The sequence below is a fragment of the Cryptomeria japonica genome, chromosome 5 (genome assembly GCF_030272615.1).
Source record: "Cryptomeria japonica chromosome 5, Sugi_1.0, whole genome shotgun sequence".
NCBI classification, from domain to species: Eukaryota; Viridiplantae; Streptophyta; class Pinopsida; order Cupressales; family Cupressaceae; genus Cryptomeria; species Cryptomeria japonica.
The window spans coordinates 33,336,300-33,359,180 of NC_081409.1; the positions used below are offsets into that span (position 1 = coordinate 33,336,300).

The 22,881-nt window shown below is 34.5% G+C and overlaps 1 long non-coding RNA gene across 1 annotated transcript; it reads left to right on the forward strand.

Annotated features, from left to right (window-relative positions):
* Positions 1-6,043: 6,043 nt before the first annotated feature.
* On the forward strand, positions 6,044-10,556 carry LOC131876218 (uncharacterized). The gene is made up of 3 exons (XR_009372499.1): positions 6,044-6,274; positions 7,182-7,307; positions 10,085-10,556. It is a non-coding gene; the product is annotated as an uncharacterized LOC131876218 (long non-coding RNA).
* Positions 10,557-22,881: the final 12,325 nt, after the last annotated feature.

Below are 22,881 nucleotides of genomic sequence, written 5' to 3' on the forward strand. Positions count from 1 at the left end.
GTACCTGACTCATCAAAATGACACAAACTTCGATGTACCTACCCCGGTTATCCATTGGTCGAATATTCCAGAGAAGACATGTGTCCAAATAATGCAATTATTTCATTGGCCAGAATTGAGTTTGTTGTAACAAACCCTAATTAGGGTTTTCATTGTAAAATCTCGGCCATTGATCTCAAGTTGATCTGAGCCATCAAATTGTATTGAGGGCACTATATAAGTCATTAATAGCTAGAAGGTTAATAGTTAGTTCATAGAGGTTAGAATAGCTAATGATTAATAGCAAATAGAATAGCAGTTAGATTAGAATGGGAAGAGAAGGCAAAGATTGTTGCCAAGATGTTGTTGTAAAAGACTTGTAAAAATTCATTGAAGAAATGGTGAAATCTATGGGTCGATTCAACAATTTGCATGGCCTTTATACTTCTCAAATTTGATTTCATGTTATTAGATGAATGGAAGAAATGTGTTTGATTGATGGTGAAATTTGTATATCCATACTACTAGCAGTTTGTTGATTGCAGACTTGCCTTGTGTAGTCAATTGGAATCATTTAGCTTGAGCTTAACTTCAATTGTCACTTCTTCATTGACATGCATCAGCCTGATGGTGTCTATGCCTATAGTGATGATTTGAACATCATAAAGCTTTCCTCCGAAGATCGCACTAACCTTGTGGAGATGGTCCTGGGATGTCAAAACAAGACTTAGTTAGAATTTCATCAAGGGTCATTCATTGCTCTTACATTCTTAGTGTCAAAATTAGATCCTTTCCTCGCCCTCATCCTTTTTTCTTTTTTCAAAATCTAGGCTAGTGAAATCCTGTGTTCCAGTAATATTCAAAGCAAATCAGACGTTTAGGTCGTCAAGTGTAAGTCCCCTTGTGATTCTAGCAAAATCACATCATACCACAGAGAGCTTATCCACACGTAGAGATCCTACATAACAGAACCTTGGGGTTACTCCGACTGATCCTTCAGCGAGATCTTCAGCAGTTGGGAACTTTGTTCAAGAGAGGATAAGATACTTTAGGTATTTTATTCTATGTTTGGTCGTGTACAAAAAACACATCAACAAGTCCTCCCGCTGAAATATCGCGGTCGAGTGATTTGTGCCTTTGTGTGTTCCTCTTGGCTGGTTCACCGCCAAGTCTCTTGTTTTCCCGCTAGATAAGTGGAAGGGGTTGGCTTGCCACCCAGTATTGTATTCCACTTCTTCTTTCAGCAGATTTGAGATCTAACGATCCCCTCTTCACCGTATGCTCTCACCTTCCCATATTGGGCACTTGGTGATCAGAAAGTGGAAGGGTTGCTTTTTTAGCAAGTTTCAGTTTATGCTTTCTAACCTTAACGGGTTATTTGTTTGTGGATGATTATTATTGGCCTAAAAAACAAAAACAAATAACTGGGATACTTCAGGATGTATGAGATAAGGGAGACCAATCACTAAAGGGAACAATTTGTACAATCCTTAGTCACCATGGCAACCAGCAAACCTTAGAGGAAATATTTGATATTCACTAGGGCTATATGAAAATAAAAGTCCTTATTTTCTAAGAAAGAGGCACTAGGTTGAGATTAGGGCAACATATCATTTTATGTTTATATTGCACAACCTACAAGCAAGAGGCCATTGCTTCTAAAATATTATTGCAACCAAGAAACTACTTTTCCTTTTAGCAACAATTGTTGAATCACATCTAGAAAATGGTGTAAAATCACAACATATTTAGTGAGTAATTACAAATGGAAGGAATTATATATTTGGAAAAAACACATTAAAATCTGCTTGATGTCCCTTATTGAAAATATGATATGCTTACTAACACAAAATATTCACACTAGTTTGGACTACTATTGTTAGAAGCAGATAGGGTAGAAACTTGTAATAAGAGATCAACAAATTAATCAAAACTTGTAATGTCCCTTTCCTAGCTAGCTCATTTATCAGGGTTAGTCTATCACCATGTCCTCATAGACTTACAAGATGGATAGAGGACCCATGTTGGTTCGGTCGTCTCTAGGTTCAAACAGCATGTTTTGGGTTGATTGGAGGATATTCAAGCATTATATTGTAATATCGCAAAAAGTTATAATATTTGACTTACATAATATTCCTCAAAAGTGAACTTTATAATATATCACTAAAATTATAGAAAGAGAAAATTGGTGCCTCCTTTGGGAGAGAGAAAGTGGAACATTATAGAGAGATAAAATAAAAACAAATTATGGGAACCCTAAAGTGGTGCTACGGAAAAGATGAAAAACCCTAATTAGGGTGTAGGGAATGAAGAGAGTTATTAAAAGACTTTGGAGTTCATTTTTGAAGTATGCTAAATATATTTTCTTGGTGCAGCCATAACGGGTGAATCCTCAAAGAGAACTGATCGACTTATGCAGCAAGAGTAACACAATGGAAGCAACAATAAAACATTGAAAGATTACAGAAACAAATCATATTATTGTCTTAGAACCTCCGGTAACCAACCAGTTATCATCATACAGTCATCACAGAACATTCGGTAATCAACCGAGTACATGCAGGCTAACATGCCAGATACAATCCATCTGAAACTCTCAGAGTCATCCAAATCTCTAATCATGAATCTAGAATCTCATTCTGATCTCTGCCTACAAATGATTACATAATACCATATATATACCCTCCGAAACATATCTGGGTCGGCCACAAAATATTACATTTACCAATGCAGGAAAATGAAAATTGTAAATTAGGTCAGCCCCAAGAATGAAAGAAATTCCTCCGGAAAAGAACAACTGAGAAGTGCGAATCAACAGATCATATTATTGTCTTAGAACCTCCGGTAACCAATCGGTTATCATCATACAGTCATTACAGAACATCCAGTAATCAACCGGTTACATGCAGGCTAACATGCTAGATACAATCCATCCGAAACTCTCAGAGTCATCCAGATCTCTAATCATGAATCTAGAATCTCATTCTCATCTCTGCCTACAAATGATTACATAATACCATATATATACCCTCCGAAACATATCTGGGTTGGCCACAAAATATTACATTTACCAATGCAGGAAAATGAAAATTGTAAATTAGGTCGGCCCCAAGAATGAAAGAAATTCCTCCAGAAAAGAACAAACGAGAAGTGCGAATCAACAGGAAGGTCGACCAAGGACTTACGAACATTAAGAAAGACCCAAAATAGAACCACACGCCAAGAAACCGCTCTGGAAAAGAAGAAAACCAACCGGTAAGCCCAAAACTGCTCCGGAACCCAGAAACAGTCAAACCGGAAGCAATATCTTGTCGGAAAAGAATCCAAATGGACTGAAAATCTGGAATTAAGCACATAAACAAGCCTGGAAACCGAAAATATGATTTGCAACGAAAAGCAAGCAACTACCGGAACATACTGGCAGGAACACAAAAAACTGCACACAGAACTGAACAAAAACTAAATTGAAAGGAAATATTTTTGGTTGATGCAAGATTGCTCATAGACCGGGGATGCTCCTACATCATTGCTCTTTCCTCCAAAGAATTTTGGATGAGCCGTAGGGTTTGAAGTTTATCTTTGTGAAGACGAAAACCTTCATGAAGGATTTGCATCTATGGGAGTGAAAGATCTCTCTAGGGTGTTGTGGAAACCTCAACTCAAGTGCTTCATTTGCACGTCAAGGAATTTCAGTTTTGGAGTATTTTGGCTATGATTTTCTGAGTGAGCTGCCTCCTTGCTAGGCCATACCATTTGGGCATCAGTTTGGAGCTTGGAGGGTTCATTCCCACTATTATCTTGTGTTGGTTTGCATAAGTTTTTCATTAGCAGTGGAGAAGGCTGTTTTCTAGCAAATCTCAATGTTGAGTGAATTCACTATCAGCAACTCCTGTCAACAAACAGGCTGTACAACTCACCTTGGGGAGGGTAGCATTTCTAGGCCAAAACAATTAGGATTTTGGAAGCCTTCTTCTACAGTTTTGGGTGCCTAGGTCAGATTTCAGTATTGGGACAACTTGTTGGCTAGAGAAAGTAAGATTGAAGGAGCTGCAACCTAATTTCTGAGTTGCCTACTGGGTTGTTATCTTTGTTTCAGACCTGCACTTGGCTGTTGCAGACACTTTTTCAGCAAAATAATCAAGAGCGATATTCAGGGTATGCTTTATTCTGATATGTAACACAATTTCCTGAACTGGGTTGCTCTCAGAAATTAGAATCAACAAATCTTGTCATTCCATGTGATGTCCCCATCTTTAACCTAAATAGTTAACAAACAATAAACAATCATGTGATCAAGGGTGGCAGTCTTGACAGCATTTTCAATTAGCTACAAGTTAGAAGATAACAAATTGTAAATAGTACTAATAGTTAGTTGCATATTATAACATAGAAACATTGTGGAAACTTGTCTTATTGCATAAGACTTCACGATTTTCCTATTAGATCTCCAAGAGAAGCATAATATATCAAGATGTAATCAAGACAAGCAGTTGATATGTTATCCATTTTTTCGAGGGAAGAAGGCTTCATGAGCATGGAACACACCAAGCTTACATGATGTCAAGCATGATAACCTTAACCCAATCAGTTGTCACTGATGACAATTGAGAGAAGAAGAATGAATATTATAATAGTGTCATTGATGTCAATATGCAATGATAAAGTTATGATAGAATGACATTGATGAAGATGATTGTCATTGATATGAATCGATCTACATATTTAAATCAAGTTTGATATCCGAGACAAACATTGGGTGATATAATCAAAAGACAATACTTATATGTAGCAATACATGTGGACAGTGATTGGTTAAGAATGACAAATCATCATTATCGATATAGGAAGGAATTGCTAATCGATTAATATTATTGAGAAGACGGTGATTTAAGCAACATCTATTTGAGAGAGAAGATGATGATTAGATCAATGAGAATCATTAAGTCTACTATCAGCAATATAGTTAGCATCGATTAATGATGAAGATCAATATTAATTGGGAGACAGCGATTGGTAATGTTAAATTGATTTAAGGAGAAATATAGTTAATCGGATGATTAGCCAGCGATAATAATAGCATATTAAGAGATCATTCATGTCTGATTAGCTGGCAACATTTAACTAATTAACCATTACAAATCAATAAGCAAAGGATTCTTATTAAGTGGCAGCAATTTGATTAAATAATAAGACAAGTAAATGCTAACCATCGATTAGTCATTGTAAACTAATCAGCATTGTTATGAGGAGGGACAATGAAAAAGAGGTGTCCCGTCGCTTATGAAGAGATGTGGTCTTTTGCCAATTGAAAGCTATAAGAAGGCAATCGATCACATTCAACCAGGCATCATTGGAATCTTTTATCTCTTCTTTTTATCTATTCTTTGGATCTGCTCAATTGAGCGATTTCCTTATTGGGATTAACCGATTGCATACATACAAAGTAAGATCAGAGACAGCACCATTGTTGCAAGGATTAACTGGACATATCAGAAACAGCACCAGAACTTGTTGTAAGAATATAATTCCACATCTGAAACAGCAGCATATCACTTTAAGCGATATTGACATCACATGCATTGCATACATTGAAGGATCATATCAGAAATAGCAATTCAATCACTATAAGCGATTATAGACAATCTTAAAACATATCTTCCATTGTCAAATCAGAGAAAGATATTGAACATCAAGATCATCTTGCATACTCCAATCAGTCATATCAGACATAGCAGTGATCATCTTATTGCACTAAGTGCAAATATATAAGATCAATTCATCTAGCATATATCAAATTGTCCAATCAGAGATAGCAATGATATTGATATTAGTCATATAATAAGAACAACTATAGAGAGAGAGAGAGATTGTTCTTCAAATAACATTATCATTATCTATATCTCATCAATTACATAAGTTTATAAGTGGTATCATATATTGTAATTCATAGTGATATTTGAGACTAGAAGGAAAGAAGTCTCTTGCAGTTGATCTTTGCAAGTTAAATGTTCCTATTTCATGAGTTATAAAATAAGGGGACATTACAAGTAGTATTAGAGTATTGCATTTTGTGGTTATATTGCTTTGTTCCTAAAATGGGACATTACGTTCCAGACCTGCAACTAAATCTGGAAATTATTGTTAAAGAGGATATTTTTCTGTTGCATCCATTGCCTCTCCATTTCTCATATCAGACTATCAGTACCAGGGAAGCAGCCATTGAAGTCATTGTAACAGCTCATATATGTTATTTTGTAATCATATTTCATACCTGAACCAAGGAGCTAGTAAACGGGTATGTGTTTTATATATTGTATGTTCAAAATTCAAATCTTTAAGTTGATAAGGTTACCTTTGGTTGTTACAGTCTGGCATTTCATATCAAACCTGAACTATTTTGTTATCATCATTATTGTTGGCAAAGCAGTGGTATATATTTATTGTATGTTTGTTTATAAATTTGCATAGAAAAACTCTCAAAAACATCATACAATCACACAAGCATCAGTACATCAGTCACAGATCATAATACAGTGGGTTTATGTGTCCTATGTTTGACAAAATTCCAAGAGAACAATTCTGAGATTTTAGGACAGAACTGTACTAGGACATTACAATTTAACTCTTGCAAATTTAAGATAGACTTTGAGCTAACCATCGATCTCAATGTTTGAGGAATTGAGTACATAGCTCCATTTTAAACACAAACATTTTCTATAAATGCCCTTCAGACGCATGGTACCCTGAAGATTTTGATATCTGTGGTTTGAATAGTTTATGGAGTAATCCTTCAGTTTCTGATAGTATGAATAATATCATATGGACATTGAGAACATGCAAGCTGCACAATTGTAAGGCATATCACATAAATTCAGTATATCTTCTATGCGTTTAGTTTCATTTTTTGATATGTCACTCCAGTGCTATAGAAAAACCGAAGAAATCGCCTTTAACATCCTTTAATTTGTTCATGTCTCTAAACTTAAATTTTCTATAACAAATTGTTATTGTATAGACACCTTCTATCTAATCATCTTGCTTTTTTGGATTGAAATAAATATTTTTCTTTTTGGTTGTTTCAGACTGTTTTTATAAGTGGGATTTCGTTTAGTGAACCAAGGTTTATGATCAATGGCTAATGATTGAAGGGTCAAAATTATTCTGAATTGCAAATAATCCTAGAATGTGTTATTGTTTTGCAGATGAAAGGTGAGAAGCAGCTTATTGACAAACTTATACAAACAGAGATAAATCTATTCCGAGCAATCAGAGATGGGACTGCTTTAATGCAACACATGGAGGACTTCTATTATATCACGTTATTGCAGGTATCTTTCCATCTAACCATCCTCCCCTGCCTGAAACAAACAAACAAAGACATATGTACATGAAATATACAGATAGAGATGTGTTCATGCAGGCATTCCTGTGCATGACAGTCTTGCCAGAAAAAATTGGAAGTTATACTAAAAAGCACTTCTAATATAAAAGATATGAAGGATGAAAATTTCGCTGACAGTAATTGTTTGTAAGAGTATTAAAAAATGAATGTTGAAAGTAAACATAATTAATGAGAATAATACATTAGAACAACATGAAGACATTCCATGCTTCTCCATTAGTGATGGGATTCATTAAGCGTCTCCAAAGGGTCTCTATCCCTATCTGGTCTATACATAACCCATCAATGGTTCCCTTACCCTCATATCTTGTCTTGCCAAGTGGCAATTCAACCCATATAGATAATGTAATAATTTACAAGATTTATTTGCAAACAAAGGGGTGATGATCAAAGGTTTATTAAATGATCTCAAAATGAATATTTTTTTATATGAGCTGGTGGCGATCACACAAATCGACAATGTTGATCTCTCATGACACAAGGACGTTCCCTAGTTCTCCATAGATGATGAACTTCATTATTCTTTGGCATGGTGAAAACCACAAAGATTTTGAGAGACTTCCTTACCAGACCTAGGGAGCTAATTGTTTCTTCAATTGCATTTGGTAAAGAGCTATCAAATTTAGGTACAAAAGTAAAGTACAGTTGCAAGTGGATATGACAAAATACAAGAGGGTTAAAATGGGAGGAACCTTAACAGAATTGAATCTTGGAAGCTAATGAAGAGAAATAAAAAAATAATGGTGAATTCTTCAAATGACTTACTCCCTATATGGAGAATTTGAAAGGTTTTGATATCACTTTTCTAGGGAACTTTGTTGAAAATTGGAACTCCAGGGTTGCTACCTTGTGGGGTGTTAAGTTTCATATATTTGAGGAGTTTCTAGCCATAGTCACCGGCTATCTACAAAAGGGAGAAAAATGTTCAAGGATAGACACAATGGTGAGGAGGTGGTGAAGATCTTCCTAAAGGAGGACAAAACAATTAATAAAGCTCAAATTGGGTACACCAGGATCTCCCTTCCATGGTTGTGGGATGAGGTTTCCCTCCAAATCATGCACCACCTTTCTCTAGAAGGCAGTTTCAACACAATCTACACCTACGATTTTGCCCTCTTGAGTCATTTCTAGCATAAAAGGAAGGTAAGCTTTCCTTTTTCCTCCTTCCCTCTTCATAGTACTTGAAGCTAAGAGAATTAAGGGAAGCTCTCCCCTACAAGAATCTCTAATCCAATTGCTTTCTAAATATGCTATGATTTTAAAGCCCAACCCCTCTATGACAAACTACTTTGGTTGAAGCCATCCTAACTCCCACCCCACTACACTACCCCCTAAACCCCCCAAAAGGAAAGTCCCCAAAACCATGTGCTCCTTTCCTTTAAAGGCTCCTATGTTTCTTATGACATCGAGGATGGTAGGGATGATATTGTGGTTCAAAATATGAGAGAGGATAGGGGAAAGCCCCAAGCAGAAACTATTAGTGGTGAGTTTCCATTGAATGTTGCCAATATGGAGGTAAAGGGAAGAGGAAGATGTGCGATCAGGAGGAAATAAATGTTCAAAATAGAATCCTTGAGATGGAAGCCTTATGCCAAGTTTATTTTTCGATTGGACGAACGTAACCCATTACCTATCTTCAACATTTCATTATGTTACTTCTGCAATAGATTCACTAATTAGCAAAACCAATGATCTTCACAAGGACCTAGACAATCACAACAAAAAAATTAAAGTGGTTCTTTGTCAAGCTAAATAGAAATTTGATACAAAGAAAACTCTTAAAAGGATGAAACAATAGAGAGGAGCTTCTCTAAATGACAAAACAATTGATAATTAGGGAAGTTGGAGGACATTAGAGGACATCAAACAAAATATATAGAATATCATTACCTTTAGCAAGGCCACAAAATAAAATCCCTCAACAAAAGAGTTAAGAACTATCAAGGGTGGTCTTTGAAGGACCCTTAGACTCGCACCATAGGTGGTAAAAAAACTGAGGTCAATTTCCGAGCGCTTAAGTCACTGAAAATTCACCTTTATAAATAATTAATTTAAATTGTCTTTTAGTTCACCCTTCGACAACTTAAATATTAAGTAATATTTTAATTATTTTTCGCACATCCGTCCAAAGTTATAGAAAATACAAAAATAGCTCGAAAGTGAATTCTGATTATGCAAGTCCAACATACATATATGGAATAGAATGATGATAATAGTTAGATAAGTAAATGATACATGATTATTAATGAGTAATTGCGTAGATATAATGGAGCAGAGAAGCTTCATGTAAATTTGTAAAAACAGAAGTATGAGTGTATTGTATACAAATAAATTTAAGGAAATGGTAAATTTATTAACATGATTGGTTTGAATATTTCTTGAGAAAGGATTATAAATAGACCTAACTGTATTAGGCGATGCATATATACTTGAAAGTAAACACGGTAAAACAAAGTAGGTATAATCATTTATTTGTTTGAACTAAATGACATTGAACGCAACTACTTATAGTTAATGAACTTGTTCAACTTTTATTTAAGTTGTTCAAAATTTTAATTAACTTGTTCAAATATTACTAAATTTACTTGTAGAGTATGGCTGAACAGACGTTCGCTACAGATGATGTCTCTTCACACTTTGGACTCCACAAAATGAACTTAGTGGTTTTGATGGGCTAATTTATTTTCCTCCTTTGTATTGCAGTGTGTAAGATCAAGATTCTTGCAGCGGTAATAATGAATGCAAATGAGTGAGCGAAGGGAATGATCACTGCAAATGTATATATCTTGATTATTGTACATTAATAATCCAATTTTTTAATTATTTTTGTTTACTTATTTGCCGTCCCACATTTTCTTTTATCCTCCATGACTTGAGTATTTTTTCTTAATGCAAGTATGCTTTCTAAAAATGTATCTATTGCTCAAATTACAAATGTGAAAAAGAAATCAATCTATCTTAACAGTATTGTAAGCATTCTTGTACCAAGTATGTTTTCTAAGTGTGTCCATTGCACAAATTACAAATGTACAAAATTGATAGATCGCTGTTAAAAGTATTGTAAATACTCTTGTAAATGGTCAATACTTCGAGTGCCAAGCTACACACTATTTATTTTTTTAAGAACTCCCAATAAGGTGAGACATAAAAATTGCACCAATGTCAAGTTAATTTGGATATGGTGTTGATCAACTTATTCCCTAATTGTAGGATGGATATTTATTTTCTTTACACAGAAATTTGCAAAGTTGTTTACATGAATATATTATACTTACATTTTCTAATTTCTTTGTAAATTCTGTTTTAGATGAACTCTTGAAATGTCTATTTTAGAATAATGCTAGTTTTTCTGTAGTAGCAATCATGGTGTTTTTTATGCTAGTTTTTCTATAGTAGCAACCATACATAAAGAAATACACTAGTTGCACATTCCTGAAAATGAATATAATGACAAGCTACATGAAATAAGTTCCAGAACAAGCTCTATCTCAGAGAATTTTCAAAATCAACAACAAAACCCTGAAGAAAACAGACACAAAGATTTCACTCAAAAACTTTTGTGCCAACTTATCCAGGTATTCTATGGCAACTCTCCCGTTTCTTTCAACAAACTGCTCTTCACTTTTTGCTTCAAGTTCTCAGAATTTCTTTACCAGGCCTGGGCGTGCGATACTCCATTCATTCCAGCTATCTTTTTATGTCCATAATCCCAACTTGGGCATGGGAATCTCCCAAGTTTGGATGCCTTTCAAATACTTCAATTATCTGCTGCCACAATCTTCAAATTTTTCAACTCCCAAAAAGTGTATTTAATGTCCATCCTTGTCTGGGTGTGGATTTTTAATCCCATAAAGAATTAAATATAAACGTAGTTTACAGGCAAATAATTTAGGTGTATAAGTGCCAATAAATTTTTCCAAAGTTGAATAGTTTAATCTGGACAAAACACAAAGCACAACAAAGTTTAAAGCGAAAGAGATAATTCAATTTTTTTGGTTGTGCAGGATTGCCCGTGCACCCAAATGTTCCTCATCAATTTACCACAATGGAATTCCAATATAATAGGCCTTAACCATTTGATTATAAATGGTAAAATTGTAGAATTTAAAAAGATTTGCAATACAATGCCATACTAATGTATCTTCTACTATATGCATTGACTTCTAATGATGTTCAAGGATGTTTATACATTAGCTTCTATCCTTCTGGTTAGTTGCAAGGTTGCATAAAGCTCGATCTCATAAAAAATGTGTGAATAGATTTCTAAAAATGAAAGCAATGATGGTGGATTGACAAACCTTAATATGGTTAATATCATCAGATCTTTTGGGTCCACTGTAATTTATAATACATTCCTTTGTTATCACAAGCTATGATCAATTAGACTATATGCATGTTTATTATGTCCAGTAATAGGTCAAGGATAAATTAGACCTGTATAGTGATAAAAAACTTATTAAAAATTACATGTAAGATTATAGAATTTATATAGATTGTATATCCCCAATTACAAATTAAAATGTGCAAGTAAGGTAAAATATGGTAAGATCTATGATGACTCAAATGTAATTGGAAACTTACAAACAAACAATGTAAGAAAAAAACTATTTTGGGTGATGTAAGATTGCTCTTGCATCTTGGGATGCTCTTGTAGTTATGTTGTAGGCCACAATAGAAGGATGAGAAATGATGTTAATGACACAATTTGTAATTACACTTTGAGGAAAGGTTACGAGTGGGTCTCACCTCATCTACCCATGATTTAAAAATGAATGACAAATGAGATCTTCATTTACCTAGCTTCATGTGGATCAAAAGACTTCATACAATCTATGATACTATGTGGACCCTATAATCTCTTAATTTGTTTGGTGCCTATTGTACCAAGCTTTCTTATTGGCACTAGACTTTCGCATCTTGGTGTCTCCAACTAAATATATTGTTTCTATAAAAAACTACAAAATATTCTCCATCTTTTTGGTATTATGCTTATGCCCAAGATTTTTGGTGGTGGATACATATTTTTTCCATCCTAAGGACTAGCATTATTTATTTGGCATAATCTTAGAGATGGAGCCAAATTTTTAATCGGGTTCTTTTAGCTATAGCATGCTTTAAGAATGGGGATTCTCTTCTATATCTAAAAAGATAGGAACTATACATTTTGTTATTAATCTTGTGAATATTCATTTTACTACTAGCTCCAAATTAATGGTTATCTCCAATGTGCTCTTGTAGATTCAGGTTCAAGTTACTAAAGTTGCACTAGAGCTCAAGCATCTCTAGACCCTAATTGACCATTGGGGAAATGCTCTCTACACTAAGGACAAGGTGTCACCGTCACCAACTAGGGCCAAATCCCTTTGCTAGTCTAGAAGATACAATAATTTAGAGTCCACTCATCATCATTAAGAAATTTGTAGGATGGCCACCACTCCACTGTCACTATCGTCTATTAGACAACACTCTAGTCTGGACCCCATGTATTTTAACTACAATGCACGATGGTCGCCACCACCACATCACTCCACATCCTCTTATCAGCGTGGATGAACCCCCTCTTGATTAGGATAAATTATTTTAGCTCAAGGTAGTTATCTCTCTACCCTAAAAACAATCAAAACCATGTGCATGAAGTGAACTCTATAGCCAATAATGATGTCATACTATAGACGATGGACATGATTTGCAAAGTGGCAAGTAGATCCTAAGGACCAGTACCACCCTCCTACTTTTGGAATTTATCCTAGTGCTTAGTCCTTTTTATACAAATATTTTTCTAATAAATTGGTACATGTTTTTTTTTGTTTTTTTTTTGGATCATAAATTGCTTCATGCATGACTTTGTCATGTTTATATTTTGTGATTCCTAACTTTAAACTAATTTAATTTTAGAGTGTGATTCCATGCTATCCATTTTTTCAAATTTCAAATATATATTTTTATACATTTATTTTAATATTCAATCCTTTCATCAAAAATAAAATAAAACTACTAACATTTAATAATAATGAAGTGCAACATAATGTTAAACAAAACGATAGGCTCACAATGAACTATAAATTGAAATGTGATATTATATAAATTTTGTTAAAAATGTCTAAGTAAATAGTCTTAAAAGAATTCACAATAAATAAACTTTGATGAAGATCAATCCCAAAAGGACTCCAACTATCCAACTTTATATTTTATTTTAATTGTGTTCGAAAGCTTTACTCGATATAAAACTCTGCAAAAGTTGAAAGGAAAAATCTACAAGGCAATTTCGTTGAACTTCACAGATTATTAAAAAAATGATTACACTTTCAAACTTTTCATACTTACTATTTTGTAAGACTCGTGCATTGGGAGCACATCTTGACTATTATTAGTGTTCCCTATATTTATTTATTAGTGTTCCCTAGATTTATTTCCTCTTGCCCTTTGGTAACAACATTAAATATTCTTATTCCAAGGTTTTCCAATGCTTCCAAAGGTACTAAAGCGAAGTTGTGTCTTTTAGTGAGTTACTTGTCTCCAAACAAGCATACAATAATCTTCCATGACCACATCTAACCTTCAATGATTTTTTTGTATTAAATGGCACAAACTATCACATTCAATCCTTTTCCCAAAAGGTGCCAATTGCTAGGGAAGAGGACTCAGCATAGAAATTTGGCTCCTATTAAAATATTTTCATAGAAATTTGCACCCACCTAGAGAAGATAATCATCTAAACTTCTTCAACACTATTCTAAGCCAAATTGAACAATTTAAGCAAACACCAATGTGATGCTCTATTACTTTATTGTGATTGTAAATTAATTTCTAGCACGAGATTTTATAGTCCAATGATATGATTGTATTGCCTTTAGCACAATATCTTAACCATTTTTTGAAATTAGATCCCCATTGGGAGTAACTTTTTTAAAGAAATGAAACCTTAATAAAGGCTTTTTAGGTATCCAAATGGTCTAGAAATTTGTGAAAAAGGTTCTCTATGGATTCTTTAAAGTAATTTCTATAAATTTAAATGGTATTTTATTATAACATATATAGTTTTTTGAATTCTAGATACATTTTCTTTAAATGTGATTAATTTATTTTTAACAAATAAGTAATATAAACGTTTTTTATTGTGTTCAAAGATAGAGGGTGGTTAATTTGTTTATTTTATTTCTTTTGACTTTTTAAGTTTTGATTTTATAAATAGTTTAATGGAATGATTGTGTATTTTATCTTTTTTTCATCTTACAAAGATTGTGTTGCTTTGTTTTCCATATATAATTTGTTAAGAATTAATTAAATATGAGAACCACCTACTTCAAACTATATTAATGAACCTATATATGTGTGTTTTAAATTTAATTTGTTATACAAATTTAATCTAGACTTTAGTACTATGGTAGACATAAAAATGACTAATACATTTTTGTCTTGTCATATCATCACCTTCTCACTAATTCCTTTATTCATATTAATTGAATAAACTTAAATTATTTAATAAGCTAATATTTTTTATATTAATTAAATAATTAAAAATATTTAATTAATTCATTATCAATTATTTAATTAATTCATCTTTTGGTTCACTATAATTAAACATTTTTCTGAAAAATATTTAATTAGATAATACTTCCTCTTAAAATTCAATAAATTCAAATAATTTATGTAATTTTCTAACTTAAACAAATAAAATATTTATTTATTTATTTTTCTATGCATTTACACCCTCTATATCCTTCCACCTCATCAATCGATGTGTTAATTATAGGTCCTACCCTTTCTCAATTTTCTCATCCATTGATCGAATGTTTGTGAGATGTATGAATGAGACCTTCACTCATTCATTTTCTCTAGCTAGCACTCTAATAGGATCATGGAGTGGAGTGGGGTATCTTTCCTTTCTTGTAGAATATGATCATTAGATGGGGTGGAAGGGATCTCTTTCTTTTGAAGTGGAGGATTATCATTACATGGGATGGAAGGGATTATTTGATCTTTGATTAGGAAAGGGACTATTGGATGCTATTTTACTTATCTAGATCTTCAACTTCAATCTTTGATAGTTGAGTTCTTATAAGTTGAATATTTTTATAATCTTCAAGAGGAGGTAAATGTTTTGACATTCCAAATAAATATTGAGTTCCTCTTTAAAAAGTTTAAGATTTTTGAATTAGATTGTTGTGATTCCATGTTTTCTTGTGTTGTGATCTTGTAGTTGTATTGTATGAATGTGATATCTTGAATAAGATAGGATACTTTGATTTTGATAAAAGTTAATTGTTGCTTCAGAGCTAAAATTAATCAAAGTTAAGCAAGATCTTGAAAATGATAAAGATAAAGATAAAAGATTTGAACTAGCCTTGCGAGCCCAACAAAATGGATAAAAAGTGAAGTATACCAACCTAAGAGTAGGCAAAGACTCAAAAGCCAGTATATCCACTAGATGATAAAAAGATAGCTTTTCAACTTGGAATAAGCTTAGGAGACCAAGCAAAAAGCTATTAGGCTCAAGGTGACATCTACCTTGTAAATCCTATGACATGGTTCCAACATCCTTGGAAAGTATCCTAAGGCACTTAAGAGGTATTGATAAAATATTTTGTAATATTTATTCTTACCATTGTTTGTAATACATTCAAAAGGGTTGACGGGTTCCATTGACAATGGTAAAGGTTTTGGTTTTTTGAAAATTTGAAATTGCATCCTCGTCCTCCATTGCTACTCTACTAGTTGTTGTAGACAAGGATAGGACCCATCCTCTTTTCAAGAAGCACCCCTACAAATCCATGGAGGTCGACCCAGTTGGAGCATTCTCTTTCATTCCACATGGAGTTTTGCACGTTGATGATGTACAAGCCTACATTCACTCTAAGATTAAGGAGATCGGCACTGAGGATATCTTGGACCTATATACTGACAACATCATGGATGAGATTGGCAACCCCAAGCTAGAATTTGCGCAGTTGCAGAGGAAGGGCTTCAATCAATTTGTAAACTTTTGTTATTTGATGAAAATGAATGGGTGAGGTATGTACTGAGCAGGATCCATGTTGAATTTATATGGCTAGATGATGCAGTCAAGGTAGGAAGATCCAATGAAGGACAACCCAACCTTGCAGCTAAAAACATAAACCATGCAAGATATACTGGTAATCAGTAACAAAACAACAACAAGAATAACCGGTAACAACACATAACACATAACCGGTAAATAACATGAATAAATCTTATTACAGACTGAAGGATTAAACATACCACATATTGGATCGCAGTCCAGGATACAAATGTTTACAACATAATTACAAGACCCGCAGATCATCCTCATATCAAATTGGCTTCTGGGAACAGTCTGTCAGTTCTACCCTAATCTAGACCTTAGCCTTCCAGCCTCAATCCAACCAGATCTACATCTCCGCTCGATCTCAAAATTTTGTCTTATATCTTCTAACTTTCATCCTCTCAAATGATTCACTAGCTTTCATATATACCATCTGCAAATAATTACAACTCAATCAAGTCAGCCCAAAGACCAACCGGTTCATGAAACATGCAAAGGTAATATGTCGGTTCAAATCACTAGGAACATCTCCAAAACATAGAACGATGTGCAGACCTCCAGAAACACTGGCCAAGGCCCAAAGAAACATCTCCAATGATCTGCAAGTCACGGAGATCAACTGCAACCCGATCCAACTTCACTTAACACACTGCCAGGCTAACCGATAAGAACATATCAATTACTAGGTCAATACCAGGATCTATAACATTACCGGGAACAAATCCAAATGCCATCAAACTCGAATAGGATAAAGATCACGAACATGAGGGAATAAACCCAAAACCTAAACACTAAACACTCAAACCAGAAGAAATGTCATGCTCTCAACCAATTCCACTAAAAACTGCCCAACCGGTAAGAACTAGACCAGTGCTCTTGCATCAGTGGACCAACCTTATAATATTACTGCAGATGCCATTAGAGTGGTAACTTGTTTAAATCAAACCAGTGACAAGCCAAGGCTATGCAAATTCACAAACCCTACAGTCAACAAATTAACTAGTGCAAAGTTTGATGGGCGTTCAATGAAAATCGCCACAATCAAGGAGGATGATGTTAAGTTTGTTGTGATGGTAATTGGTTACAAAGTGTACCAGTCTAACCGACTCAATTCTATATCTGGCACTGCCATCTATGCAACCTATCAGATGGTCAAAGAAGATACTCATGACCTATGCATTGTTCTGTTGGAGGAGTTAATGATAAATTTGAAGAAAATTAAGCAAGACAAAAAGCATGTCTTCAAATTTGGTTCCTTGGTTATCTGTCTGGTGCTTTACTTCATGAATTAGATCCCAGGAATCGGTAGAGTGCAGTGGGATTTTGACAGACCAGTGGCCCAACAAATAAAGCAGGGGCTTGATAGACTCGATAATAGAGACAATCAAAATGCTTCTTTGTGGGCATTCTTCAAGACTTTTCAGGACAAAATTAAACAGAGAGTCGGAATCCCCAAAGAAATTGTGAAGAAATATGAGGGGACAATCTACTTTATGGTGAACAAAGATGAATGTCTTATGAAAGCGGTTCAACTCCGGATAATATGGATAATGCCTATGGGATATGAGGTTGATGAAGCCACTTTGGATGCCTATGCACAACACCTACTAAATGCTCTGATAGACACCAAAGAAGAAAGGTTCGGAACTTGCCAAGAGAAATCAATGGAGTTGCACACCAAGTTCACCAAATCGGATAGAAAAAGAAAATTTGCAAAGCTTGTGGAGGACATCCTTGTTGAAGAAGGTCACCCTCATGAGAAGGTCGAAGCTACAAGAGCTGCTAGGGATGCAGTTGAAGAAGCAAAGAAACAAAAGAATGCACCTGCTCCAATCAAGGTGAAGGTAATAGGGCCTTCTCCCGCTTCGGTGAAGACACCTCTTGCTGGATCAGAACCCTTTGGTTTATCTACAAACGGTAAACATGTTCTGAGGAAGAAGAAGAAACCCCAAAGAGAGTATGTGGCAATTTCTCTGGCACAATCTGAAACTGAGTCAAATGTGGACATTCCTAAGGCTCCGAAGAAATGAGAGTTTGCTAGGGTTATCTAGAAACCCCAATCCAATGCTGAAAGGAAAGAGAAGAAGGAGAAGAAAGCAAGGTCTGATCTTGTACCGACAAGCAAGCCCAAGTGAGGAAAGAAGATAAAATCTGACTTGGATGAGGCTATAGAATCTGGTAAGATGAAGACTTCCAAAATAGAGTATCATATTATTCCTCCACTGTCTATTCAAGAATTAATTGATGAAATTATTAAAGATGGAAACTTGAATAACATTTATATATATTATGAGAATATGGATGATAAGGATAAGAGGCAAATTGAGGAAGCTATAGTTTTGTAAGAAGCAGATTGAGGAAGTTGTAGTTTAGTTTATGCTAGGAGAAAATCTACTAGCCAAATGGATAGAGAAATAAAGGAGAGTTAACTGGTCAATCAGTGCACCAGTATCACTATTAAGAAAAATGACAGATTGAGTTTGTTAGCTAATAAAAAGGAATTCAAGAGCAAGCACAAAGTAAACAACCTAGTAGTTGGAAGAGTTGAAAAAATAAGGAGAGAAACTAGTGCAATCTAGAAGAAGTTTCTCACTGAGAATTGAATAGTTGAAACTGTTTCACAAGATGAAGTCACTCAATCAGACAATCCTCCGGTAAATGATGTAAATAAAGAGGAAGACACTCAAGATGTTGCAGAGAAACAAATTTTGGATTCTGTAGAGGTTGAGCCTGCTAAAGAGAATGATAAATCAATTGAGGAAGAGGTTGGTGCACCAAGTGGTGACTCCGGTGCATAGGAGGCACCCAAGAAGACAAATCTGGTCAAGATGAGGTTGAGAAAAAGGAGGAAGAAGAATAGGAAAAATCGAATAAAGGGAAGAGTAAGACAATGGAAACTCTTATTCTTATGGCAATTGACACATCCAAAATTCAAAGCCAAGGGAACTTTCCACAGTTTAATATCAATTTTGATAAACCTTTCAATCAGATGTCTCTGGTAGAGAGAATGATTGTTGTTGTTGCTCTCCAAGCGCAAGATAGTCAGGAGTTAGCTCAATCATAATCAGAAGAGAAGAGACTTATTGAGAAATCAGTTAAAGTTTTGGAACAAGTCATACCGGAACTACAACTTGATGCAAATTCTAGTTCATCCGGTAAGCTTCAGAACTTAATAGATCATATATCCACCTAGTTTGATTCTTTGAACAAGGCATCAACTAGGCAGGCTATGGAGAAATGTAAAGATTCCAAAGTTCAAACATTTTTGCAAATGATTAGTAATGATAAGGCCCAACTGATAAGGAACTAAAATTGATTGATGAGGCCTTAGCGGAAGGTGGCAAAATTTATGTCTTCTCTAATTTTGACCAATTTTACTTTTGAGATAGACAAGAAAATAGACAATTGTAGAGAACAGTTAGCTCATATTTCTCAGGCTTATAATCCTACAACTAACTTAATCGACAGTATTGAAGGCCAAATTTTGACTGTTATGGAGCAGATTAGGAATTTTGAGGAGGAGAGAATTATTAGGCGGACAGGTGAACTCTAAAACCTAATTGGTCCCCAGTTGGACACCTTAGTGTATCATAAGATGGACTGCATTCAAAACATCTCAAGAGACCCCAACTGAGATTGCAACCATAGAATGTCATGCTTATATTTTGAATGGTTTTGTTTCAATTTTAGAGAAGTTGTAGGTAGGATGGAACACCTATCTTGAATTCCTTAAGATGGCATATGCAGATATACTCAATCATGTATAGATTTGATCATCTGGTGTGTGTGTATATATGTATAGGCAATTTTGTTGCACACCCTATCTTTGGCATTGCTATCAAAGGGGGAGAGATCAGGTGAAAAATGTACAAACTGATTGTATGTATGGAGTGTATAGTTTGGTGATGTAGATTTTGGATTGTTGATCTAAGGGGGATCCTTAAAATTCATTCATTCTTGATCCGGTGTACAAGTTTCACAAGTTTCAACACTTAGACATTTTTCATAGGTGCTGCCATCAATGCCAAAGTGGGAGATTGTTGGAAATTGGCACTCATCTAGTGACTTCTAGTAGTTTCTTATTGGTATAGGGTTCTCATTGATGGCAACTCATCTTGGTGATTCGATCCAATGATCGTGATTCATCGTATCTGGAAGTTGGATTTAACTGGTAGACTATTAACCAATAAAACAAGTTTATCTCAGTATTGTTTTGGTCCAAAATGATTTCCGATGATTGCGGTGATTTTGGTGGTTGATCTCGTGTTCTTGGTGAATGGAAAAGTCCTTAGGAAGCGTGTGATTATAATCTTTTGGTCTGGTGCTATGTTGTGTTCGCGATTGAAGCCAACTTGGAGATACACGTTACACTTCCTCAAGACGATTTGAAGGAGATTACTTTTATGTTAAGATCGGATATATACGATTGATTTGGCGATTGGTTTTCGGTGTAATATTAGTGTGGTGATCTGTTTTGGTGCGATTGAGTGCAGTTTCACGTATCTATTTGGTTTACAGACAATCCGATAGCTGACTGAGATAGAAACAGACTATTTGCAGAGTGAGGACAGTCAAAAATCTTGTGCTTAACCAGAACTCATTCTTGCATTGTCAAATGCAATCTCAGAGTTCATTTCATTGTATTCTCTCATTGCAATCAAATTGTAAGTCAGTGAGACTTCCCTAAAGGTTGTATCCTTCCAGGCAATTGTAATTGAGCAGTGAGCTCTAAGCAGTGAGCCTGAATGCAAGTGCATTCCCCATCTATGTAATATTTATGTACTCTTGGCCATAGTATATAAATATTGTGGGTTTTAGCCCCACCATGATTTTTCCTTTTCCGGGTTTCCACGTAAAAATTCCAGTGTTGTGGATCTATGGTTTATTTGTTGCATGTTTATGTTCTTTTCTATTATGCATTGCTAACTTGTGGATAAAGAATAAGTTTGTGGATTTGATTTTCGATAGATCACTTATTCACCCCCCCTCTTAGTGATCCCTGATTCTAACAATTGCCACCTATTCAAGGAAAACCCCTATTGCTCTACATATCAACTACACAAACAACACTAGGGACACTCTTGGCACAACAAGATCATGATGGTAAAGAGAGAGCTATATATTACATCAGTCAAACATTGGTTGATTATGAGCTTGATTACACTTCAATTGAGTGCACATGTCTTGTTGTGGTTTTTGCTTCGTAGAAATTGCATCATTACATGCTAACTCACAAGACAAAGCTCATTGTAAGAATAGATCCACTCAAATACCTTAAAAATAAGGCAACACTTACAGGAAGACTGGCTAAATGGGTTATGAATTTGAGAAAGTTTTATATTAAATATATCGACACACTAACTCATTTGACTGAAAATTCCGACGAGTCCAATAATTAATTCTATCGTCGGATACCTATGTATTTAATGTGAGTTTTTTTTGTTTTTTTTTAATTTTTGCATGATGTTCATCGAAATTGCGATGCTCCTTGATTTTTGATGCTATTTTGACATACACTTAAATTTGTGGGCCAACGGGTATATGGTTAACACCACCTTAATTTGTGGGCCAACTGGTATATGGTTAGCATTTGTTGGGGTTTTGATGAATGTTTTTTAATTGCAACAGATATGATTAGATTAAACAAGGAGTTCTAATAGAGCTGCAAGTCGAATTAGTTCACTAGGAAGACTTATTGCAACATTGGACGTGTTTTCATCATGGTTTATGCCCCCATTTTTGTTGCAATTAATTTTCAATAGTAGAGTTAGTTCTTAGGCTTGCAATTCATGACCTCTGAGGATCTTTTACCTTTTGTCAAATTAAATGTATGCACTTTTGTGGTTGACTTTTCAACTTGATCCATTCTAATCAAATTTGCATATACTTTGGAGCTTTAATAATGGTAATTCTGAACTTTATTGGTTGAATGCTAATTTCTTTAATTGCAAACTTCGAGTTGGTGTTGCTCTAGATTTAAGCATTGTTTATGGCATCTTGATGAAAATTTTAAATTTTGCTATACTAGTGAATTTGCTATACTTATGACAGTTTGTTACAAGCCGAATTTTTTTGGTGCAAAATATCAGATTGCCTATCTATGATTAAAAATTATTGGAGTGTGAGTTTGATAGTTTTTGAAGATCTAAATATTCAAGCTTGGTAAAGAAAAATTCATGTTAGATAATATTATTCCAGAATAAAATGAAGAGACAATTGCTAGATTGTGGGATAGATTGAAAAGAAAGGGTGATGGGAAATGTTATTGTCCTTTCAATAATTGAAAGGGCTTAAAGACAAGAAGACTTTTTATGACAACAACTGATAAATATTGTAGGCAGCATGATCACATTGAAGGGGGTCATGATTATCGTCCATTGGTAAGTTGTTCGTTATGTCTTTATATTGATTGAATTTGTAAATGTTTATATCATTTTAACATTTTGCATATATAAAA